The sequence below is a fragment of the Taeniopygia guttata genome, chromosome 5 (genome assembly GCF_048771995.1).
Source record: "Taeniopygia guttata chromosome 5, bTaeGut7.mat, whole genome shotgun sequence".
NCBI classification, from domain to species: domain Eukaryota; kingdom Metazoa; phylum Chordata; class Aves; order Passeriformes; family Estrildidae; genus Taeniopygia; species Taeniopygia guttata.
This window is the reverse complement of record NC_133030.1, coordinates 23,800,564-23,824,997: the sequence shown is the minus strand read 5'-3', so window position 1 is coordinate 23,824,997 and position 24,434 is coordinate 23,800,564.

The following is a 24,434-nucleotide window of genomic DNA, read 5'->3' as shown; positions in this document are numbered from 1 at the left end:
TGATCCTAAATCATGCTGATGAATGATGTTAGAAAAACCAAGTAATACCAGTTAAGACACAGGTGTCACTAGTCCAAGTATTTGGATCCACCACACTTTGTTTAGATTTGTGAGATGAAAAATTAGTGATAAGAGTGACCACAAGGGTCAGTGGGTACTATCACTTTCCTTGTGACAAAAACATGCTCTGTATCATGCACTCAGTTTGAATATGTGATATTAGATACAGTTTTGCTTCTGACTAAACTTCTGATAAGGCATCAGAAAAGAAGTGTATGGTAAAGGTGGAAATCAAGGCACCTGTAAAAGAATTTGGCAGAGAAAAAATTTCTCAGTTTCCCTGGTGTCACCTTCTATTGCAGTGCACCAGTGTACATCTCTAAGTAAGTAATGTGTATGTGTAAATAGGAAACTTGGTTATCTGACACCTAAGTTTTCAGTCTGGATTCCTTAATATTACACAGGGACCACAGACATAAATTAATCCCTCTTTTGTTATATGTCAAAGCACTGGAGTTGTACGATACATTTCATAATGCCAGCCACTAATACTCAAAAAAGAGAAAGAACACTTTCATCTTGGTACAAATGTCTATTTGGGAAAGTTATTTTCTTTGCAAGAGAGAAGCCATCAGGTAAACCGATTGACTCTAGTGTCACAAACCTCAAGGAAAATAAATATCTTTGTGAATAGGAACAGTTGTTAGAATGAACTCATTTGTGGTATATTTGAAAACATGATAAATAAATGGTAAGAAATACATGTGACAGAATCAGAAAATAGGGATATAGACTTATAGACTTATAGAAAATTTGCCTTCATAAATTCAAGTTTAATATGCTTCAGGAAGAACTTTTAAACCTCTGTTCAAAAATCTACATCTAAAATTATAAAACTAATCTGCACTCACAGATTTGCCTACCACAAATATGGAGCCATAACATTTTGCACAATTTCCAGTCAAAGGATACATTGTCATAATCCTGGTTTTGGCCAGGGCATAGTTCATTTTTGCAGTAGCCAGGAGGATGCATGGACAGGACCCAGAGGTTATTTTGCAGCACCTGATATCGCTGCAAAGGGCAGGGGGAGAGAATCTCTGTCTTAGTTTAGGGAAAATTTGGGGAAAACCCTCTGGAAGGAGCCCTCAGAAAACAAACCCCCATGGCCCCTCCCCACCCACCTGGTTCAGGAAAAAATTTCCTCTGAGAGAAGTGGAAAAGAACCTGTTTATTCAATGAACAAAGCACCCCCCAGCACCAAAAAGAAAATTAACAACACCAGATGACAACAAAACTCTTTCACCACTCTGACGAGATGAACAAATCCAGAAAGTCTTTCCTGGGAGTGGTCGCCCGGGTCTGGACGCTGGGGATTGCTCTCCAGCACTGGGGATGGCTGCTGCAGATCACCAAAATGCAGGATCTCGGTGCTCCTCGGTGTTTCCCAGGTCCCAGTCCAGAGCAGGTTGGATGGTATTCAGAAAAAGGAAAGGAAAAGAAACAGTCCAGGGAAAGAATTGGACTGCTTAGCTAAACTAACTAGGAAGCAAAGGTGAAAGCAGAAGCAAGCAAAGCAAGCAAGTAAAGCAAGCAAGCCAAGCAAGCAAGCAAAGCAAAAGCCAGCCAGCCAGCACTAGCCTTTTCTAGACAGCAGACCATGGGGGGAGGTGAACTGGCTGATAACAAGGCAAAAGAAACCTTCACTTTCAGAGTCAGTTCTGAAAGCACAGAACATAATATCAAACGTAAGCAGAACACAGGATTGGAGATACAAACACCATAACGTCACCCTAGGACAATCTCATCTGAAGGGAAGGGGTCTCTTCAGCATAGCGTGAAGGAGGGAGCAGTCAAGTGTTGTCTATTGCCAGGGGGGTTCCTTGTGATTCGTCTACTTCTCTCTTGTACCCTGTCATTACCTGCTGTTCATTTTGTCATCTCACTGCTGTTTCCAGTAAGTTGTTCTTATCTCAACTCATGATCTTTACCTTTTGTACCTCCAATTCTTCTCCTAGTCCACTGACAAGGGGATGGAGGGGGCAGAGGTGTGGTTTGGAGCATCTCAGTGGGAGCTCTAAAGTGAGGAGTACCATTCCTACACCATGGCAGTCATGTATAACAACATTAACCATTTTACTAGGACATGGTTTTCAATACAGTTACAAAAGATATATCTAAACCACAGAAAAACAAGATGTGATGTTGAAAAGAATTGACAAACTTGATTACTGAAGATAGTCTTGAAGAAATGTATGTTGCTAAAGTCAAAGGAAAAATCTGCTTTCTTTCCATTTTCACAAAACTTTGTCGTATCTTCAGGACTCTACAAAGTCCTTCATGAGACCTTGCTGTAAAATGTAACTTTCCTGTTTGTGAATTAATACATTTATGTTTAGGAAATACACTTTTTTTTCCCCTTCCTCAACTGTGTCTCAACATGAAGTACAGTAGTAGAGATTCTCTATCAACAGGAAATATATATAAAGCAGGTTTATCAGTCAGTCTATTTTAGATTAAAGATGTAATAATCACACATTTCCAGCTTCAAAAATGTCTTGCATTAATCAACAGCAAGTAGAGCAGCAAGTAATGAGCCAGAAGCACTTATGGCAAATGAAGACATTTAGAATTCAGTACAGTGAAGATCTCATATAAAAAAACTCAAAAAATCAAGATCACCACTGTCTAACCAGATAACTTTGACAGATAAGAATTGCTATATTCAATACTGTCTTATCTGTTTCAGATGCAACAGATGCTTTAAAAGTTATTACCTGCTAAGTGGAAAATTACAGACCAGATGGAGCTAATTAATTTGCAATTTAAAAATTGCCACAAACCAGATTATATAATTAATTTTATGCAAGATATGGTTATGCAAAAGATTGGTCTGCCACTTTTAAGACATCCAAAACATTCATTACTGTTATATAAGCTGATGGATGCTATGGAGTTGGATAAGCATCTACAAATTCCTATGTGTAGTAAGCTTTGGTGGAAAATTACAAACCTGGATAATAAACTTTCAGAGAGCTCTGAAACTTGGTGTTAATCTGGCAGCTCTTTGATCTCAACTGACACCTCTGCTCGGAAGGAAATAGAGAAAAAATGCAAGTTTGCCTTTCCCCAGCTACAAACCAAGCTACAGAATTATTTTTCCAAACTGGAATGTTCATTTCTAAAACTTAGTTGAAGCCCTGAATCATGGAGGTGTCTTGCTTCCTTGTAAGACTCCTATAGTCTTGCTTTAACTCCTTAATATATTAAAAAATATTTCTTATTGTAGAGTTGCACAGCAAATAGTCAAGTGATAAGAGGACCCTACCTCCCAAAATTAATCAATAAACCTAGGGATATTTTGAGATTTTTTTCATATGTATATGAATTTTTTCATATTCATATGAATACATATCAGTTTCATGAGGTCAGGATTGAAGGCACTTGAGAGGGCATTCCATATTTGGACTCAGGTGTTTATTACTTTATCAGAGAAACAGTCTCACAAGAATGAGTTTGGCAGCTTTTCATTAGCAAGGCACAACATGGCTAACTAACTCTTGTTACAAGGTCTTTTAAAGCTAAACTATCCAATTAAGAAAGGACACCTACATTTTTTTCCCTTTTAACCCAATAACTGACCCCTGAAGACCGCAATGCAGACCTTTCTGTCCAATCACAAAACATCACCCAAACCCATGAAGAAGAAGGAAGAAGAAGATAAAGAAAAACAATCTGTCTCTACCCTAAAGCCTCCATCTTGCTTCATATTTATTTCTATATTCTAAAACCCAAACTCTAAGTTTTCCACCCTGTGATATTACACACTTCTAACCGACTACATACCCAGTAATTCCAGTACTATCAATCAATTTTTAATGTCTTCTCCACAGCCTCAGGTCCAATGCAGTGTTCTCTTGTGGGTCTGTGCCTTTCAGCACAGAAAGTCTAAAATTCTCAGCATTCTGGATTCCAACAAATACATGAATAAATGTCTCAGGATCAAGATTTGCTGTATAGTTTAAAAAAAGATATTTTTACCCCCTTGCTTTTCGCTCAGTTTGAATATTTTTCATACAGAAAAAAATTCTGCCATATTTGTGAAACCATATGAAAACATTCTTGTTAAACCTTGTGGGACAGAGGGTTTACTGTTTGTCAAATGATTTGAGCTATTTCTCCTAAGAACAACATGGTCAGGACTCTCATCTAACTCTTTATTCAGCAGCATCATCACTTCCTTGACATGAAACAGACAAGGAAATATTTTCAGTCAGATAATGAACTTGCAGAGACCTCTTCTCAAAGGGAAGCATAAGGACAGAGTTTTCACCACTTCCCTCACTGCTGTTGTACACAGCTGTGGCACTCCTTTCACCACAGTGCCCTGTGCAGCTCTCTGGGCAATCTCACACCAGGGGTTTCAGATCATCTCCTGAGACTGATCCCGAGGCGCCATACACAGTGAGTTACCTAACAGAGCAGGGGAAGAGGTGTGAAAGGCTAACTTGGGAACTCTTCATTTCTTATATAAATGTAAATAACTTAATAGATAATTCAATTGCTTTCCACTTTTGTGTTCTGCGTAGTAGAATGAGGAGAACTTTGTAAGTCTAGAAATGCCTATGCAAGAAACACTTTAAAACTGCAGCATGTTCTTATATTTTCAATTTATTTTGTACTTTTTTTTCATGGCACATGGCACTGTATTGTAGTTAAGAATTCTGTATGTGCTGCTTCAGGGACATTAAGGATTGTTTCTAATGAAGAGAAAGATGTATAGGTGACTGACTCCACTGCCCTGCATCCTTTGTAATGTTATTTTCTTTAAAAAATAGCATAGTTAATCTTCACCTTGATCTTCATTTTCTTTAGCATCTTTGAGAATAAGTGACTGGGAGATTCTATCTCACTAAATCCTGACCACAGGCTGTAGTCTAAGAACAATCTAAATCTTCTTGGAAAATACCAAACGGCATTTTGCAAGGGTAAAAAGAGACCTGACCCAGAGACTCATATGTAAAACCATTATTTGGCATAAGCCTTCCCCCAGAAGAGGCACTTGGGAGATTTTTCCTTCACTTCAGTTCACATAACCTTGCTCACAGGAAAATGGCAAGAAATAGCTAAGAGGAGATTTAAAGTATTAGGGATCATGGGAAATTTAGAATCCTGGTAAAACTGGGCACAGGATATCTAAAACAAAATATCTAAAATTTGAAATGCTGAAACTCTTGCTGTGTCTGAAATCCTCTCCCACTGCCTGATTCTATAATGAAATAATAGAATGAATATCTCCCTTTCAGTGTCACACTCTTACACTCAAACGCAGAGTTAGTTACAGAGCCACAAAGAAAAACTCTGCAAATTTGTTGAGTTCTCTTTATGGCTGTTCAAAATATTTCTTTCTTCTACCCGATGTTTTCAAGAGCAGTTAAAATGTATTAATAATTACTTTAGTCTTTTAAATCAGGTACTGTAACTGTTAATTTTCTTCTTTAAGCAAAAAGACAATGCCATAAAGCTTTTTTCCAGGTCTTATCTGGTGAACAAACGAAGCAGTCTCAGAAAGAAACGGAAAATTAAGTATCAAAATAAATAGAAAAATTGATATTAATTTTAGTAATATGCATGCAATTCATGTTCTCTTTCCAACTTTAAATTTTTGTGGGTTTTTTCCCATTTAACTTCCTCAGTATAGTCTGAATTAGTATATTAAAAACAGAATGGGAGATAACACATTAAATAACCAAACACGTGTGGGCAATTTCATCTTACTCTGCTTTCTTATGTTCCTCTATATCAGTAAAATACAACAGCAACTTAAAAAGGATCTACATACATAGAATGGACTACAGGGATTACTTTTTCCCACATGCCATTTAAAAGGAGAAATGAACTGATTTATACAGGAGCCACCTGTTATGATTCTGAGGACAAACATGGACTGTGCTCATGACAGCTAAACTTCATAAATGGACCTATCATATTTTAAACTCAGAATCATTAAGTCAAAAACATGAAGAACACACTTAAATGAGCAAATAAATAGTTTTGTTTGAGGACTAAAGAGATTCTAAATGTTTCTTGGCCAGATATGACAAGAGTTCAAACGGCATCTTATGACAAATTCAGACCTAGGTTAATGTCCATATTTAAGACTTTAGAACTCTATTATGCAAGAAAAATGGAATATTCTGATCCCAGTCATTTTCATAGACCAAAACTCTCATGATGGCACAAGCCACAAAGCCAGAAGCTGATTTGCATTATACATCAGTTTCTGGTTGCACCCTTTTCTCTGACTGGTAAGATGGAAGAAAAAATAACTTGGGCACCAAAATCTTTCATTTGAACCCCCAAGTCTTTGTTATCTTCCTTGATTCTGCCCAGGTTCTGGTTTGCAGTGTCATTCCTGCCCACAGCAAAGAGTAGCAGTGGAGAGCAGTCTGTGATCATGGCAAGGCGTAACACCCTCTCAGCATCACCACAGCTCAGCTTCCCAAGGACAGCACCTCTCCCAGCCCCATCAGGGTGGCACATGGGCACTTCAGTGTCCCTTAACAGCGTCACTCTCTGCCAGCACTCCTTGTTTCTTCCTGCTGTCTCCACTGAGAGCTGCTGGTACAGTTTATCTTTGCAGTCATTTTTTGTGGGTGTCTCTAGCTGTTCAAGCTTCAGATCTGGTTTTGGTTGTGATGCTGGAGGGTAAAGACTGAAGAATTGTCCTGATTTTGTGGCTCACCAGAGTCTAAATTGCCTCATTCTCTGTGATGTCTGCCACAGGAGCAAAGTTCTGTAACCACTGATCCATTTCCTCAGCTGTTCTAATGCTGTGAAGCATTAAGGAGGTCCTGAAACACATCATCAACCTGTGCACATCTTTCCCATGTACTGATATTTTCCTCAGGAAAAGGGACCAACATTTCATTGCAACCTACCATCTGTACTGAAGTATCCTTCCTTACCAGTCCAGTGTGGGCGGAAGCATCAGACATTGCAGGGGCTTTCTCTGTAGAAACACTTGTTTTTTTCTCTGACACAAGTGCCCACCATCCTGGCTGAGAATAGAGCACTTCCTTGGACTGTGTATCTACAAGATGTATAACCCTTCTTACACAACCTTCTGTACAAACTGCCGGTCCCTCTCTGTGATCCCTCTTAATCCCTATTTTCATGCCCTGCAGCAGATTGGATGATGATTTATCCTCTAAGATATCTTCAGTTAACTGATCCATCGATGAAGGTCTGTGATTGAGTATATATATCATCAGGGAGCCCAGTGGTAGAGTAAACTAAACAGTCATCTGTACTCACCCTGCTCTTTCTGGACTCCAGAATAAACCCTTTTCCCCAACTTTCTAAAGCTTTTAGAAAGTGTTTGGACTATATGTATTCTTTTAAAAATATTTCAAAAAGTTTTGCAACTACTAAGTCCCAGTTGATATTTCAAGTTATCCACTGATGGAATTCTGCATCTCAGCTGAAGTTCTCTCTTATTTCCTCTTTTCATATTCTAAGTGGCCACTTGCCATTACTCTTCCTGCTGGGAGTCATGTGGTAATGATTAACTGACATTGATGATCTATTTCTCTTAGTTCTTTTGCCGAGAACTTCCCATCCAAAACAACTTTAAACAGAACAGAAAAAAATAAGTGAATTATTTCAAGAAGCATAAAAAGAAAATACATTCGAAAGGTTTTTGGTTTTGGAACAATTGTAGTTATTTAGTCCTATTAAATGGGCAGCTTTGCCTGCTTTCTTGCAATTTTGATAAGAAGATATATCCTGGAAAGTCAATGATAGAATTGCATCACAGGATCAGAGAAAAGGGACCTCTAGAGGTCAATTAGTCCACCACCAACCCAGTCAGGAACAGTTTCAACATAAAATCATCTTTCCTAGGATCTCAGGATTTGAATTCCCACATTGACAACACATCCAGAATGGAAGAAATGAAGGGGCTAAAGAGATGGGAAATCCTTCAGCCCATCTTATCTTTTTACATTTTGTATTCACTTATCTGCTTCTTACAGACCTAACTAAAATTTGTAGAGAGAAAAGTGTGATTTGTTAGTATTCCTGACCAAGGTGGAAGAAAAACTGTGATATGCAATTTTGTGGCTGCCCACCCTTAAAACCATAAGTTATAAATCATAGATTCCTAATGAAATTACCAGTCTGCATTGTTCTATGTTCTACCAGGACAGTGCATTGCATTTCTCAATACAATTCTCAATTTCTCAATAGGTTTCAGTGTATGATGAGAAATAAATCTTACATCTTACCCTAATTTTAATTTTTTTTTATATCATGCTTTCCTTTTATTTGTTGAAGGCCGACCACTTAGTTTATAAAATGCAAGTGTTCTCTGGCAGACTGCACCTGGTCAATGTCTAGAATATCATTACTGAGGAAGGTGTATAATCAATCATAGGAAAAGTAACATTTGCTGTACTATTCTTCTAGATGATCAGTGATCTCTTGATTTGAGACTGTGTTCTAGGTGCTCAGGCATGTTCAATTTTTGATATTGTTAGTCTGAAATTGTTTGAAGAAAAAAATATTTAACTTAAAGGTTAAAGTGCTAGTTTTTTTCTCTAACTGGAAAAACAGTCAAATTGGATTTATATTTCACAAATTGGCAAGAAGTAACAGAGGAATAGAACTGCGGCTAAGTAATAATGTGGTTTTTTCCTGTCTGGCACTGATTTCCCTTATGACTCTCCTCACTCTGTCATAATGATGAAATTAATGTGCAGGTTCACTCTGTAAAAGGTCAGTGTGTCCAGAGAAAAAAAGCCCTAAAGTGAAGCTGTCCTAGATTTATTATCAGGTTTCCTGAGGAGCTCACCCATAGAATCCAAGAATAATCCTGAAGCCAAAGGCAGACATGAGATGACTATTTTCTCTTGCACATCATGGACTGTCACAGGCTTGCACCTCTATGTTTTGTTCTAGTCATAAACTGTTCAACACCTCCCTGAGTCACCCCAGCTCACTTTATAGAACTCCTAGACCTGAGCTCCTGAATTTGGTGATCCCTCCAAGCTCTGCAAAAAACCCAGAAGCATTCACATACATTTGGATATCATCTGGATGTTATACATTTTTATGAAAATAAAATATTTTTTAATGGTCATCTGGGTCGAGAAGAAACAGTGTTGAGCAAAAATGCCTTTTTGCCAGATTCCTGGCAGTCACACAGCACATTTACTGTAGTGCTTTCCTAAATCTCTTCTCTGGTGCTGGTGTCTGCCTTCCTCTCCCTCCGACTCTCCTGCAGTTTCTATTAAAAGCTGTGTTTCATATGATTCATTGGATCTGCAGCACAAGGCATGTAGGTGTTCAGATATTTCTGGGAAGATGTTTACCTCAGGTTATTTTCTCTCTCAGTTTCTGAATGGTCATTTGGCTCTAGGTGAAACCTCAAAGTGAATAACCCAAAGCAACATTTAAATCCATTCTTCCTCTCAGAAGTCATCCTCTAGGGCAATTAGGTGCTGAAATTATTTGTGGGAACTGTTCTACACTACATTTAGATACCAGAAAGGATTCTTAAAGTCAAAATTGACATTCTCAATGTCAACAATTACTAAACAATGCTTTTATTTTAATGTGTATAAACCAATGTTTTCAAATATTATGATTCCCAGAGAAGTTCAGATTATTTTTTTTAGGAAACATACATACAGAGGAAAAAAAATTGAAAAAAAAGGTAAATAAAAAAGTAAATATATCACTTCATGATTAAGAAGAAGTGCCCATTTGTTTCTGGAACAACATCAGTTGTCCTGCCTTTCGGTAGTTCAAATGGAGATAACGTTTTATGAGAGGTGTACATGCTGTATAACAATTATTCAAAAATATACATTTTTTATTACTGTAAATACATTTTCTTGTAAAGCTGAAACAAGTAGAAACATTCAGAACTTGACTATTACTCACAATTATGTTTTGCAGTATCGTAAAACTTTTTAAAGGAGCATAAGAAGAAACCTAGTTAGGGAATGACACATTAAAGCAGAGATTTTCTTCAGCTATAAAAATTATTGTAATAAGGATACTTCTTTACTTCTGGGAGAGTTCAGAGGGGACTCCAGTGGCAATTATAAACTTACTTGACTGGTTTTGCCCATATGGGCTTGTGGATTTGGCAGAAGGAAGAGAAAGGAGCATTAATGTTGCACAAAGTATGCCTACAATTTTTGTTGTATTTTATTATTTATCACCTGTTATGTACATAACGGCTTTTTCCTACTCCACCTGCCTTTGCCCTGTAATAGTCATCACCCTCCAAACCTCATGCAATATTAACATTTATGATCTTGCCAAAATGTTTAGAACAGAAGCCAGAATATGCTTGCACGCATGCACACACCAGCGATGGCATACTTTTAGATCACAGAGGCAATATCCCAAGCATATGAATGCGCTATGTAAGCAGAACTGCAGGGATTAGAAAAACTGGAGAACTTGGCTGCAATTGACTGTATGATTAAAAGGTTAAGTAAAGCCTTTCCAGTAATTTTTCTCAGCATAATTACTCAACACACTGCTTTTCACAGGATGGAAAGCTTTAAGCAAGACTGCTTCTGAACTGGACCTGTAGTTGTAGTTCAAGATGATTTTTCTTTTAATAGAAGCCCAGTATATTTAACGAAGCCACAGAAATGCTATATAAATTTGTGTTTATAATCTTCTCTTCTGTTTGGAGACAGAAGTATAAGCCAAGTATTTTAGAGCAGAGAGAGACACATCTACTGTTTGTCTGAGAGCATGATATGTGAATATTATCATAATTGTAACAAACACTATTTTTCTCATGGTTTACTACATAAAATGAAATCATTGGATGAACGGCCTCAGTTCAAGCAGTCTCTGCTAACTGGTTAAAAATATCAGCATATAGAACCTTATAGAAATGGGAACCATGGAAAAAAAGAGGTATCCCCACCAAAGTACAATGAGGTTGGATCTAATCCTCCAAGTGCCTGGTGAGGCTACATCATTAACACTGAGCATTTAACATTCATAGTCAAAAGGCTTAGCATGAGGAAAGGTATTTTATTTTCACTTCAAAAATCATTGGAAGTTCTAATTATAATTTTCACTTTTATAAAGGTTATAAATCACATGATCTCAAAAAGCATTGCAATCCCTGATGAACTTAATCTCATAATGCCCAAGAAATAGAAAGCTTCTTTAAATAATATTTGCTAGGGCTTATGGGAAACTGCTAGCTCAGCCAAGCATAAAACCAGATCTCCTTACCCCTTTATCTGTGCTTCAGTCATCAAAAAAACTGTCTAACTAATGGCTCTCAACTTCTCATTTTATTTTCTTAATTTTCTTTGAGTGAGATAACTCTGGTGTTCTTAACAGACCTCAAAAAACTTTGACCAAACAAAGTCACCAACTAATTTGCAGGAAAATCAGAGTAGTTCTCAGTTATATCTCAATTGTTCAAGTATCTTTAGAAAAGCTTTACACTTTAATTAAAATAAGTAATAGTAAATTACAGGGAAATGCTGTTTAAGAAGGCAAACATAATGAATATCATCTTTATTTAATGAAAATTTGCATGCAACTATATGTAGGGTGACTTCACTGAATTTGATTACTGGAGATCTTATATATAAGTTGTTAACAGATTTTTGGGTTTTGGATTTGCTTTGTTGTGTTTTTATTTTCACTCGTCTCATCAGTCCTTCATGGAAACTGTTCTTTCTCACTCTTCCTTTCTGTATCACAGAATGAAACAGCAGAGATTACTTTTTTTAATGGTAGGAATAGATCTTTAATGCTTCTGAAATTTCTCCTGTGTATCTCAAATCAGCAGAATTTGAGACTTACAATGAGAAAGTGAAGTTTAAAGAGAAGTGCTTTAGACATATAAACATGTCTCACTGTCAAATGCTTTCTATTCCCTGAAAAGCAGAATGGAAGATGAATCCTGCTAAATTCTGAGTCATAGTATAGACCCTTTGTGAGAAATGGGAAAGACACAAGTAAAGAAAACGCATAGACAGATAAGCAAGATTTTAAGGAAGAGTGGATCTGACTGTGGCTAAATATAATGATGAGAAATAAAATCAAGAGGAAAGCAAATCTCTGAAGGAGGTGCAAGCAATATTATTTTCTTTCACGTAAATTAGTAAAATAATATGAATTAGTTAAGCAGTCTTTTACCATTTACAGGTGAGATATGAATATATATTAATAATAGAAATACAGTCAACCTACTATCTGAGTAACTGCTGTTTATGGGCTGTGGTATAGGTGGCAGATGTGATTATATGACATCTTTCTTAAAGGGTGATAAAATTTGAAAACATATGTGACATTTAACCAATACCTTTTTAAAATCTCTTTGAATCTCTGTTGTTTGGGACTAATGATTGCAATCTAGATTAGATGTCTGAGTTGTGCAACTTTTGCAAAAATTCTTGGAAGGACAAAGAGGTTTGAAATTCGTAATGTCCAGAATTTGATTGATTTTGTTCTAGTGTGTTTACCTCAAGACATTCTGTAAGCCATCCATATCACATGGATTAGGAATTAAATGCTGTGGTTGCAAGATCTGTGTTTTATGTGAAAACTGAAGGTAAAATTAAAAGCTGATGTTATGTTGTTAAACTAGAATAGGTAGCATTTAATAGGGTGAAAAGAGAGCAAATATTTTTGCTGTGAAATCTGAACAATTACTATAAGTCTGTGTTACAAAGGTGTTTGTTTCTAACAGATGATCAGTGATAGATTGCAGCTTTTTGTGTCCATATCTTCATAAAACCAGAAAGAATCAGTTGCCTGAACAATTTTCAATGCAAAAGAACAAAAATTAATATACAAATTGGATACAGGGAAAGATAAACCCTGACAAACAGTAGAGATGAACACGGGAATATTAGCTTGAACTATGGCTTGAACATAAATGGAAGAAAAAATAGGATGTATTTCATAGAAAAATTACAACCTTAGTTTTCTTAGACTCTGGAATAGTCCAGGGAAGCACTGATGCACCTGGGCTGGACATTCACAAATAGCCAGGACAGCTATCAAACAATACAATACAATTCTCTATCTATCAGACAATGTGATTGCTGTTGGTATTGATTTCTCGTTTCTACAAGTGCTTTCAAGCTGTCTTGGTGCTTGAGTTTGCAAAAAAATCTTGTCCTATCCACTCTGTACTGCACATGCAGCATACTGGTTGACTTCAGTATTTCATATTAATCCCGACTCTAGCAGCTCATTTGCTTCCTATTGTTCCTGAATAGTTGTCTTGCCGTTTGCAACTGCTGCCCTTTTACTACTGCAATTGCCCTCCTACCTTAGTGACCTTGGCAGTCAGTGAACAATTTTGAGGAGCTAATCAGGTTTTTGCAGCTTTCCCCTGAAGAGGTAGTGGAGTAGCACCTTGTCAGACAGTGCTAAGTGGACAAGCCTTAGTACTTCATGATGCTTTTTCTATACTTGTTTTGACACACACAAATCTTTGTCCATACAGCCGATACAAATACATACGAGTAAAAGTGATTTATGTTTAATTAAAATGCCTTCCACAGCTTGACTGAGCATAAAAGTCTTTCAAAAATACATCCCCCAAATAAGGACTCTAGGGAAACATTTACAAAACAAGATAAAAATGAAAAAAGCACAACAAAATTACTTAGCAAGACAAATTCCAATTTAATAATTCATGCCATTCCTCCATGCCATTAGTTGAGAAGAGGAAGTGGGGATGATGACTAAGTATTCAAAAAGGACTTGTAAATGTACACTTTGAGCTTTCTGAATATTTCAGCTTTCTGTATGGGTCAACAGAAACAGTTCCTTGAGGAGAAGTCCCAATCTCTGTATTTTGACTACTGAACACCACTTGTCTTTTACTATTAAATACCCAGTGTCAGGCTGTCTCCAGCTAGCATTACGGATGTGTCATAATTAGTTTTAAACAAGGAAAGTGTGGTAGCCAGTTAAAGGTCCGAGATTACTACTCCATCATCTATACTATCCTGATAATGTAAATAGAGCTCATTGGTATGTCCTGGCTGAGCCTTAATTCCTCATTATATAATAGGTTAATTATGTGATGTTAAGCAACAGGCAGGAGAAGAAGAAGGATAGATTTATTTTTGCTCCTCATGGCATATTCTGACATTTCAAGGGGAAAACATAATCTAAACACATATTTTTATGTCATTTTTAAAAACTGTGAATTCAGTAGGGATTTACAGGAAAGGAAAACAGTGAATGTTTGTCAGATTTAGTGTGGAATAAGGTTTCTTACAGAGCAGCATTGTGAGGGTTATATGACTCATTGTAGTCCAATGACACTCCAACTCCTTTTTCCCATTAAGGAATACTGAAAAGAAATGTGTACCATTATATGCTGCATTCAATAGAAAACTACAGAGGGTTTGTGCAGAGTTTTTGTGGTGGTTTTTTTTTGTTTGTTTGTTTGTTTTTTTGTTAAAGTTGAGATTAAATGTGTGAGATGGCATTTTTCATTTGGACTCAGATGTTTATTAGTTTTTATTTATATTACAGTCTCACAAACTGTGAGTTCTACAGTACTTTAACAAACCAAAAATAGAGCTGTAGCTTTCTCTTTACAAGACTTTTTAAGGATAAACTGTTTAATTAAGAAATGAAACTTAAATTATTTTTACTTTTAACTTAATAACTTACTGCTTGTGGTTTGTAATGGAGACTTTTTTATTTAATTGCACAGTATCACCCAAACCCATGAAGAAGAGGTGAAGAAGAAGGACTAGTCTCTGCCTTAAAACTTTCATCTTGTTTTATGTATATTACTGTAGTCTAAAACCATAAACTCTATGTTTTCTGCTATGTGATATTACACATTTTATTCAAACAATACACTCATAATCTTAGTTCTATAATTTAATTTTGGAAGCCTTCTCCATGGCCTCAGGTCCAATGTAGTAGCTGTCTGTGGAAGGTGCAGAAGAAAACAGTGGCAGGTCTTAGTGGTCCCAACATTAGCAGCCATCAGGATGGCAGTGCAGGGATGGGTAGGAGATGGGTGGGGAAAGGCAGGTGGAACACTGATGACTCATAGCATCAGAGATATTAATGGATTAATGGTACTTTAATTAGGGAGCAATCAACCTAAAAAGAGAGAAGAGGAGATTGTTTTCCTAGTTGGCATCCACTGTCACCTGTTCAACCACAATAAATGCTGTGAAGATCACTTGGATAAAATCTTGGTTTCATGATTGCTGGTAATGCTACTTGGATGCACATGTGTAGTGCTGGAAGCATGTAGGTATAAATATGTCTATGGTAGTTAGTGAAATCCGTTTTGATGCAAAAATGAAATTATTCTTTCCTGCTATGATATTGCTTATTGAACTTTGCTACCTTGTTGATACAATGCTCCATCAGTTTCCCACAAATCAATAGCTGTCAAAATTCAGTTAAACAGCCAGGCAGTGCTCATCATTAAAATGGAGAGATGGGCAAAGAAATCTATTCCATTGAATTAAAGAATATACAGGTAGCAAAGGTTCAAGCAAGTTCATCACTTATGCTGCAACAACATCACTAAAACTGTTTTCTTTCCCCCGTGCTGAAATTTCTTCTTCCATTTTCTGGAAAATATGTCTCACACAAGTTATGTGTTGTGGCTGAGTGCCAAGCATGCTTTTTCTCCTACAAATAGTGTGGAATAGGTTAAGAATCTTAATCATCATTATATTAATATAAAAGCTTTTTTTTTCCCATTAAGACTTGCTCCTCATTTTTCAAATGTCATTTACAGCAATTGATTTGCACCCTGCTAATTTGAAATAATTCATCTGAGATTGAAAATAAAAATTAAAAATAGTTGCATAAATGACATTTATTCTTTAACAGGATTACTATTATAAGACATTTGTCTAATGGGCTTCAATGTATTATTGATTTTCTATCATTGCATTTTCTAAAAATAGAATGATTATTTAATTCATTTTTCTCATCATCCTGTCTTGTGTTATGACTCTCTGAAATTGAAAGTGCATTATACTGTGGATCTCTGTATTTTCTTCTGCTGCTGTGGTAATACACATCTTTCCTCTGCAGTTCAGACTTCTAACTTGGGGTCCTTTATTAGGCTGTATAGAAATGATACATGGGTTGGCAGAGCTGAATAGCAGATCCAAGACAGCTAGATGGAGACTGACAGAAACAAAGATGGAACAAGGAAAAATAGGCAGCAGGAAAATACAAATGACTGAGGAAACATGACATCACCGTGTAGCTGTAGTACCTGGGGATTCAGTCGTGAAATTTCTCATTTTACCATTGATTTTCTGTATTAATGTTCCAAACTCCATCTGGGTGGTGATGGAAAAGAATCATAGATTTTAATTTTACACATCTCCCTTACAATTCAGACTGGAGGACAGGTGGCCAAAATCCATGCCCCAAATGAAAGCTTTGTTAGCCAGCTATAGATAGTTTTGTCTATCATAATACAGTATGAAGAAACACATAAGGTTTTTTTGTTTGATTTCAAATTTATTTGAAGAAAGTTGTAAACATAAATTCTTAAAATGTTGAATATATTCGTCCTATCCTATTAATTAAAAAAGGTGGGTCACTGGATCATCTGTACTTAATATACAGTTTTTATCATTAAAATTGTAGAAAGCATTTATATCTAATGATACTTAGTAAAGTTTTCATAAGCCAAGCTGCACATAATTATCTCTTATTCTTTTAACTGCATGCATGTGAGTGGTCTCTGACCTTTCATCATCTTCTTGGCTTTTTAGATTTATCTCAAAATGAGATCTTATTGTCATGCAAACTCAGTCAATAAGCTGGGGAAAAACTTCTATTGAGATTTGTAATTGTCACAATCACCCTTCTAAATAAACAACTGATAGGGAAAAGGTTGGCTGGAGGAAGACTGGAAAGTGAGGCATGAAAAATCTCCTTTTCAGACAGTGGAAGAACACATTAATCAGTCCCTTTGTGTACTTTTCCTCAGGTCTAGTGCATACCACCATCTAGTGGCTCTGAATATAGTATGGAAAAAGACACTTTATTGTAATTCTTTTTGATGTTTGAAATTAAAAATCCTCAAATAAACTTTTACAGGAACCATTATTGGTAATGTAACATTTCCTGCAGCATTACAGTCCATCAGAATTACATATGAGATTGCAAACTGTCTTGGCCTTGACTAGGATTGAAGTGCCATGCCAGAACAAAAGGTAATGGAGGCCGGAGATAAATATCCCCTAGTCCCATTCTTCTCTCTTCTTGGCACTGCGAGCCTCTGAAAGACAAGTTATAATGCTAATCTATAGTAGGGGAGAACTCCTGCCTTTAATAAGGAGGGTTGCACACACATTAGCTGTACCACCATGTTAGTGAGCAGTCAATTAAAAAAAATTACTTTGCATCTACCTCAGAATTCCTTTTCAAAACTATTACTGTGATATTTAATGGTAGACCTTCCTCTGTGGTGTGTATAATGCACTAGATAAAAACAGTGGTATAATGTGGGATTTGTAATTATGGACTTTGAGACCTGATGTGAATGGCAACTCTGGAATCATATTAACCAAAACTGAATATCTGAGCAGAATTTAGTGCAGAGCTGTGCAGATCCTAAAACTCTTTCATGAGCAGTAAGGCTTTATATAACAGTGTTTTCCTACACAGAGAAATCTTAATCTGTCTACTTGCAGTCATCTTACCTGATCTTGAATCCAACAAGGCAAAAGTAGTCCCATTAGACAAGATGCTGAGCTATACATAGGGAAGTCATGGGATAGAAGATGGAGACAAGGAAAGACTCACAGACTAGATGCTGCTTTTTAATTCTATCAGTCAAGTGATAAATTCTAATTTCTTCTTGTCAGTTCAGACTATATTGGAACTAGGAATGACTCATTCAAGAGAGCTGGCTAGAAGAGGGACTGGAGGCATTTTTCCATGTAGTTCAGGGGCAGGAGTGGGCTTGGCAGGTGAATTCCCCATACATAGTGACAAATAACCCCATATTGCTAAGGTGGGTGGAATGCTGAACAATAATTAGGGAGCAAAAAATAAAAAAAAAAGAGTAGAGGAAAGCAGGCAAAAATATATTGAACGTCAAATTGCATATCTGTGAGCTAAAGAGTACTGGGTTGTTCAGAACACTTCCAGCAAGCTCAGGCCCTCTTTCATAATACAGTAAAGTCCCGAAAGTTTATTCTGAGACAGATCTTTTAATAACTTTGCTCAAAAAATGAGCAAAACGCTAATATAAAACCACAACCTACTCTTCTAGCAGTATGCATGTATTTTATTTTAGGGATACTAACAATTCTTCCACACAACTGTTTTCCCATGGGAATCACAGCCTGTGACTGGACATAAAGATTTTCTTTCCATTAGTAGCCAGTACTCCCTGTGGTGAAAATGAAATCAAAGAAAACAAATCAGCTTTATCGGTTAGCTTTTCAGAAAGTAATTTTGGAGAGAACATTCCTATCAGGATCACATGTAAATTTGTGGAACAAGAATAATTTCCAGGAAAATACTGTTATGCAATACATTTATCTGATTTTTTTCTCAATTTCTACAGTAGAAATCATCAAAGATGCTTTGAGCAGTGCCAGATATCCTGCTGGTTACACATAAAAAGCACAGTTTAGTGCTATTATGGTATTTTAGCCAATACTCTCTCTCTAATTATTTTTGGTTCTTTTCTGCACACTCAAAAGAGTTTAATATGTGATGGAGGCTATGACAATATATTTAGTCTCTAAAACTGTTCATACTAACAGTGACAGAAATCAGCAATTTAGATTTGTTCTGGCTTTTAGAATGTTTCTTACTTTAAGGTTATTGCACAAAAGGAAATACATAAATTTTGGATATGTAAGAAAGAGTAAATAATTGAGGAAAATTAATTCTTTTACTATTTGTACTTATAAGTGCTTATAACTCATGAAACATCTTTTTAAAAGAAAGGCATTTAGAAAGAGTGAAGGAAATACAGAAATTGAAGAATGAAAGGAATGGAGAGAGTAAATGTGTTCATTTGTTTAACTGATTAGAGAAAAAATAAGAGTTGATAAATAATTATATAGCATCTTCACTAACAAAAAAAAATAGATATTGAAGAAGGTCTACAGTATAGTGAAGACATGTGTAGCAATAAATTATGTCTATAATTTTAAAAATTAAAATTGGAGATATGGTCTGCATCTTTGGCTTTCAGGGTAATTAACCATTGCAAAATATTACTTCGGAAAATTGTCCATTCTTTGTCTCTTCAATGAAGGCACAAATTTATGTCCTGAAATCAAGAGTGATTTGATAGAATTCTCTGGTTTGTTAGACAGAAGGTAGAATTTAGATGATAAAGCTATATTATACTGGCCTTAAAAATCAATAAAAGTGTTGTAATTTTAAGCCCTAATTATCATAAAGTAAACTAATCATGAAAATCTGACTTGTCTGTGTTATAAGAATTCTTCATAGCAAGAAAGAATGTCAGAATGATGTAGTGCAAAAGGAACATTCTCTTCTCCTGTTTCTTCTGCCTGTCTCCATATGGTCACAACTTGGGATGTGCCATCATATCTATTTCTTCATTACACATAACAGTTCTAGATTGATCCTGGAAATAGTTGTTTGCAGCCAAACCTAATGTACTGGAATTAAGTGCAGTGTTTTCAGTCACTAGGCCCACAGTTTGTGGGCAGTCCTTATTAGTTCACAGCTTTACTCTAGCAACATTACGGGGGAAGGAAGGGTAAAGTGCTGAGTACTTCACTTTATGTGTGAAACAGTAATATTTGCTTCTAATAACATTCCTCCAGGCTGCATCTTCCCACAAAACACATGGAATTGTGGTGCATTTTCATGCCAACCGATCTGTTAGATAACTCTATTTGCAATACAAAAGAACTCTGTTTTAATGGGTATACTCTCCTCACCCTTCTTTTTGCATGGCTACTTTAGAAACAGCATAAGAAGTTACACATGATAACACAAATTTGGGGTGGGAGGTGCTGCATATGGGTGCAAAAGATTGTTTCTGCTTAAGCCCCACAAAAATCTATCTGTGATGCTCATAAATAGTTACAGAAGGAGAAAAAATGCATTCCTAATTTCATTCCTCAGGAGAGGGGGAGAGAGATGACTTATAAAGATAATCAAATAGAGAAAGATCAGCCAATATTAACATCCTGCATAGTAATATAGAAATTGACCAAAGAGATTTAAACACTGCAACACACCCTGGAAAATAAAATCCATTTTTCTGATAGCAGTTATTGAAGATGAGCTATGGCAAAACATAGTCTGCAGAATGAATGTGCAACTAGAGCACATTAATAAAAAATACCTTCATTTACAATCTGGAATGGTCAGATGTCTTTTGGGGGCAGATCTTATTACCCGTCAGTTCAATGGGTATCTGTAATACCAGTCTTCGTCATAAGAGTCAAGTTTGGTTTCCAGCCTATGTGCCCTGATAGCCAATTACTCATTCTTCCTTGATTTCTTTTGTAAACTGTTTTGCTCTATTCTAGGCATGAAATTCTTTTGTTAGGATCACATTTTTCACATTCTGTGCAGGTTCTTCACACCAATCTATATCTTGGGTCTATATCTTTTATTCACATAAAGTAAATTCTTGTTTAGACTTAAATTTACCACATCAAAGTCAATTGGATTGGGTAGTTTCAGTGCTCCTTTTACATATTTCATTATTTTATTTTTTTTAGTCTCTGATAATTGCACTAAATTAGTAGCAGAGACAAATGTGTCAAGCACATATCATCCTTAAAAAAATATAAACTAAAGAAATGTTAGACTTGAAATGACTTGAATCTCCTATTCACAGTTGCATCCATCTGAAACATTAATCTACTTTAAAAGCAAGGAAAATGGCTACTTTTGAATTTGAGTGGTACCTTCTTTGCTCTTGTCCCTAGCTACATGCCACAAAGTGAGGCAACCAACAAATTTAAATAAAGAGGATTTTGCACTGTCTGCAAAAAATTATTCAAGCAAGTTGTGGCAGTAAAAATGCTTTATCTTTAGGCAGGGCAATGGGGCTACTGAGAGGCCACAAAAGACTAAATGTACTTTGAATCTAACAGCTGATTTCCAGTTGCCAACCCTGTAAGAATTTTGCCAATTTATATTTGATTTTTACTTGCTATGAATATCACAAAATATCTCTAAATTCCTATCTTTTAATAGGCCAAAACTCATCTCATCTGTAGATATTATTTGATATAATGAACTAGGAACGATATGAATCATCCAGTTACAAAACTGGGTTTTTAATTGCACAACCACCATGGCTAATCACATATGATTGGTTTGTTGGGATTAAATATTCTCCTTGCATTTATCAGTGGTTTTAGTTAATCCCCACAAACAAATGCCATTAAGAAGATCCTCATTTAGGGTATGCTTTTGGATTGATGTTTTCTTTGGGGAAAGGACTAATCTCACTTTCTTTGGTTTGTATACCCAGGACAATGTTTATAAACACCTTAGGACTGAAGAGTGGTGTGGGAGTAGGTCAATCACCACACTGTTCCTTTGTCTTGAGCCAAACACAGTGAGGCCAGGCAAGTTTTACATTGTTTTTCTGCTGCCTACATCTCTTTTCTCCAACTCATTATCTTTGGTCTTGGCTCTAATTTTACAGTGTCATTTTCAACTAGTGGCAGTTATGATTTTTTTTCAGCCTTCTAGATTTTTATTGCCAAATTAATATTGCCTTATGATATCTTAGTACACTTTGGAATTTTACCACAGGTGTTTAAAGAGAGCTCAGATTATTTTTCTGTAAAATGTAATGATAGATACGAGCTATGAATCTTTGTATATAAAGCTATATGTATAAAAATAGGTGTATAACTAATTTACAGAACTTTTGGGACAGTGTTATTTCTTTAGTTTTCATGTGATCTTTTGTTGTTCTGCTGGTTGTCTGTCTTGTCACACACGCAAGTACAGGGATAACCCTACCTTGTCAGGAGTTTAATTATTTTCTCATCTATACTTGGGTTTGAAGCTTTGAAGCTTACTGAGGCAAAGTATGTGGGCAGCACAGCTGTCACCCTTGTTGCTGTAGTTCCGAATACAGTAGTCCTGATTCCCATTGTACTGCAATTAATCTTCTGCTTTGCACTAATGGATGAACAAGCATATTTACTGCAGCATAAAATTCTAATTATTTCCTGAACAGATGCATAAAGGGAATTTAAATTAATGGCAAGTGACAAATGTGATAAATGTAGATAACATCTTTAAATACTAATATTCTGCATTGCAGACATTTTTTCAATACTCAGTTTCTATACCTCCATAGGGTGTCTTCCCATTTTTAATGAAGCTCTGTCCTGGCCAGATGTTTCAGGCACCATCTAAGTCCCTCTGGAGACATCCCTGCCCAGCAGTCATGGCTGATTTGTTTTGGATTCACCATGATCGCAGTCCCTAATTCTCCAGCAAGGTGTCCAGAAAGGAGGAGGCCTCCTTTCATCCCAACTCCTCTGCTTTATAATAGTGCAGTATTTCTGGTCACCAGCTTATGAGTGATGTCTTTGTCCTCCTCTCATTGAACTGCCTTTAATGTGTTGTATAGAGATAAAACAGATTGGAGTTTATTTAGAAAATTTTCTACAAAGTAAATTTACTAGATGACCACATGTGGTTGCAACGCTAGCAATGAGAACTTTAACAATGTAACACCTAATATTTGCCATGTCTCCAGGGAACATTAACCTGAATTTTCACCTGCAAGGCTTTCAGGAACGATACTACATGACATACAATCACTTTTTTTTCCACACAGAACAAACATATTCTAGGATCTGCTTCTCCAGATCCATCAGGGCCTGACTTGACTTGGCAAAGGACCTCTTATTTTTATGTCATGTAGGTTCTCAGTTTTTGTCTGGGCAAACAAATGTATTGATTTGCTACTTTACTTTAGCAATAGCAACAGGCCAAAGCCTGTTAGTGAATGCATCTTGCAGGCTATATCCATTTACAAAACAAGGGTAATACTTGATCTGGGCAGCTTTACTAATGCTCTCATACAAATATGGTGGGGGGAGAGGGTGGGGACATGATGACTAAAAGCTTACAATTTTTTATCTTTTCACTGTTCAGATTTTTGTCTACAGTTATTCTTTCATTTAGTCTTAGACAGCTTTTGAGATATCAGTGACTCCAGAAACTCACATAGGTTTCCTTTTTTGTCAGTATCCATTCAATGTTGTCCCCACTCTTTTAGCTCCCTTTGTCCATTTCTGTGCCATTTTTGCCACTTTCCAGATTTGTCTTTTTTCTGGCTATGTCACTGTTCCTCCTTGTCCACTGCTGTTATCAGCTCCTTACACCTCCTTTCTCAAGTGTGTATTAGATTTAGATATCACTATAATGATACAGCAGGGACTCCAAAAGTGCCACAAATTAGATTTGAAATTGTATATTAAAATGATCTCTCTCTTTCCCTGCATACCAAGAAGGATATTAGGAGAAAGTAGGATAACTGAAGCTTTACCACTCTCTGGAAATCAATGGCACAAGTAGCAGAATACAAGTGCAGACAAATACAGAGGAAAGTTAGCATAGTATACCAGTAGAATTAACAAGATAAAAACTTAGGTTTAAATCAGAATACATTTGTCATTGAACACTGTAAGAAGCATTCATGCTGCTACCTTTTAGCAGTTAACTTCTGCCCTGAGGTATGAAGGTTTACACTCCAGTAAATTTTTATCATGTCTATGTTCTCATTATCCATGTAAATGTATAATTCTTTATTAATTCCATTTAAGCTCTTAACCTCAATTATATCCTGTGGCAGCAAGTTCCACAGGTTAATGACATATCATGTTTAAAAAATTTCTCCTTTCATCAGCTTTATATTTATCTTTTAGCATTCTTTCTTTATGACCTTATTACAATTTATGTAATTTCCTAGAAATTACCTTTCTTGTGCTCCAGCTCTGGGTTTTGTGTGTGTTTTTTTTTTCTTCTTCTTTTTTTTTTCTTTTTCTCAATCACAGAAAAGTCTGACAGTTTACCATTTTTTCTTATTTTAAAGAAGGCATATCTGAAATAATTAAAATCTGTGAGACCAATGTCAAAAATTTTTTTAGACCTCAGAATGATCTGACAGAACACCTTCCAATATTTTATTTGATAAATAGAACTAATCCAGAAGGTTATAATGAATAAAATGTAATTTTTGCATCAGATGCTTTGTGTAGAAAAAATAGCTCTTCACTCAAACTATTGTGCTTGTTAGCAAAATTGATTGATGTAGCGTTAATTAAATTTTTTTAAGCTGAAAGTGCAAAACATGAATAAAACAACAACTGAACCACCTTGTTTCTCAAAAGCTAACCAAAACAAAAGACCATAGGTGCTATAGCAAAGAAATA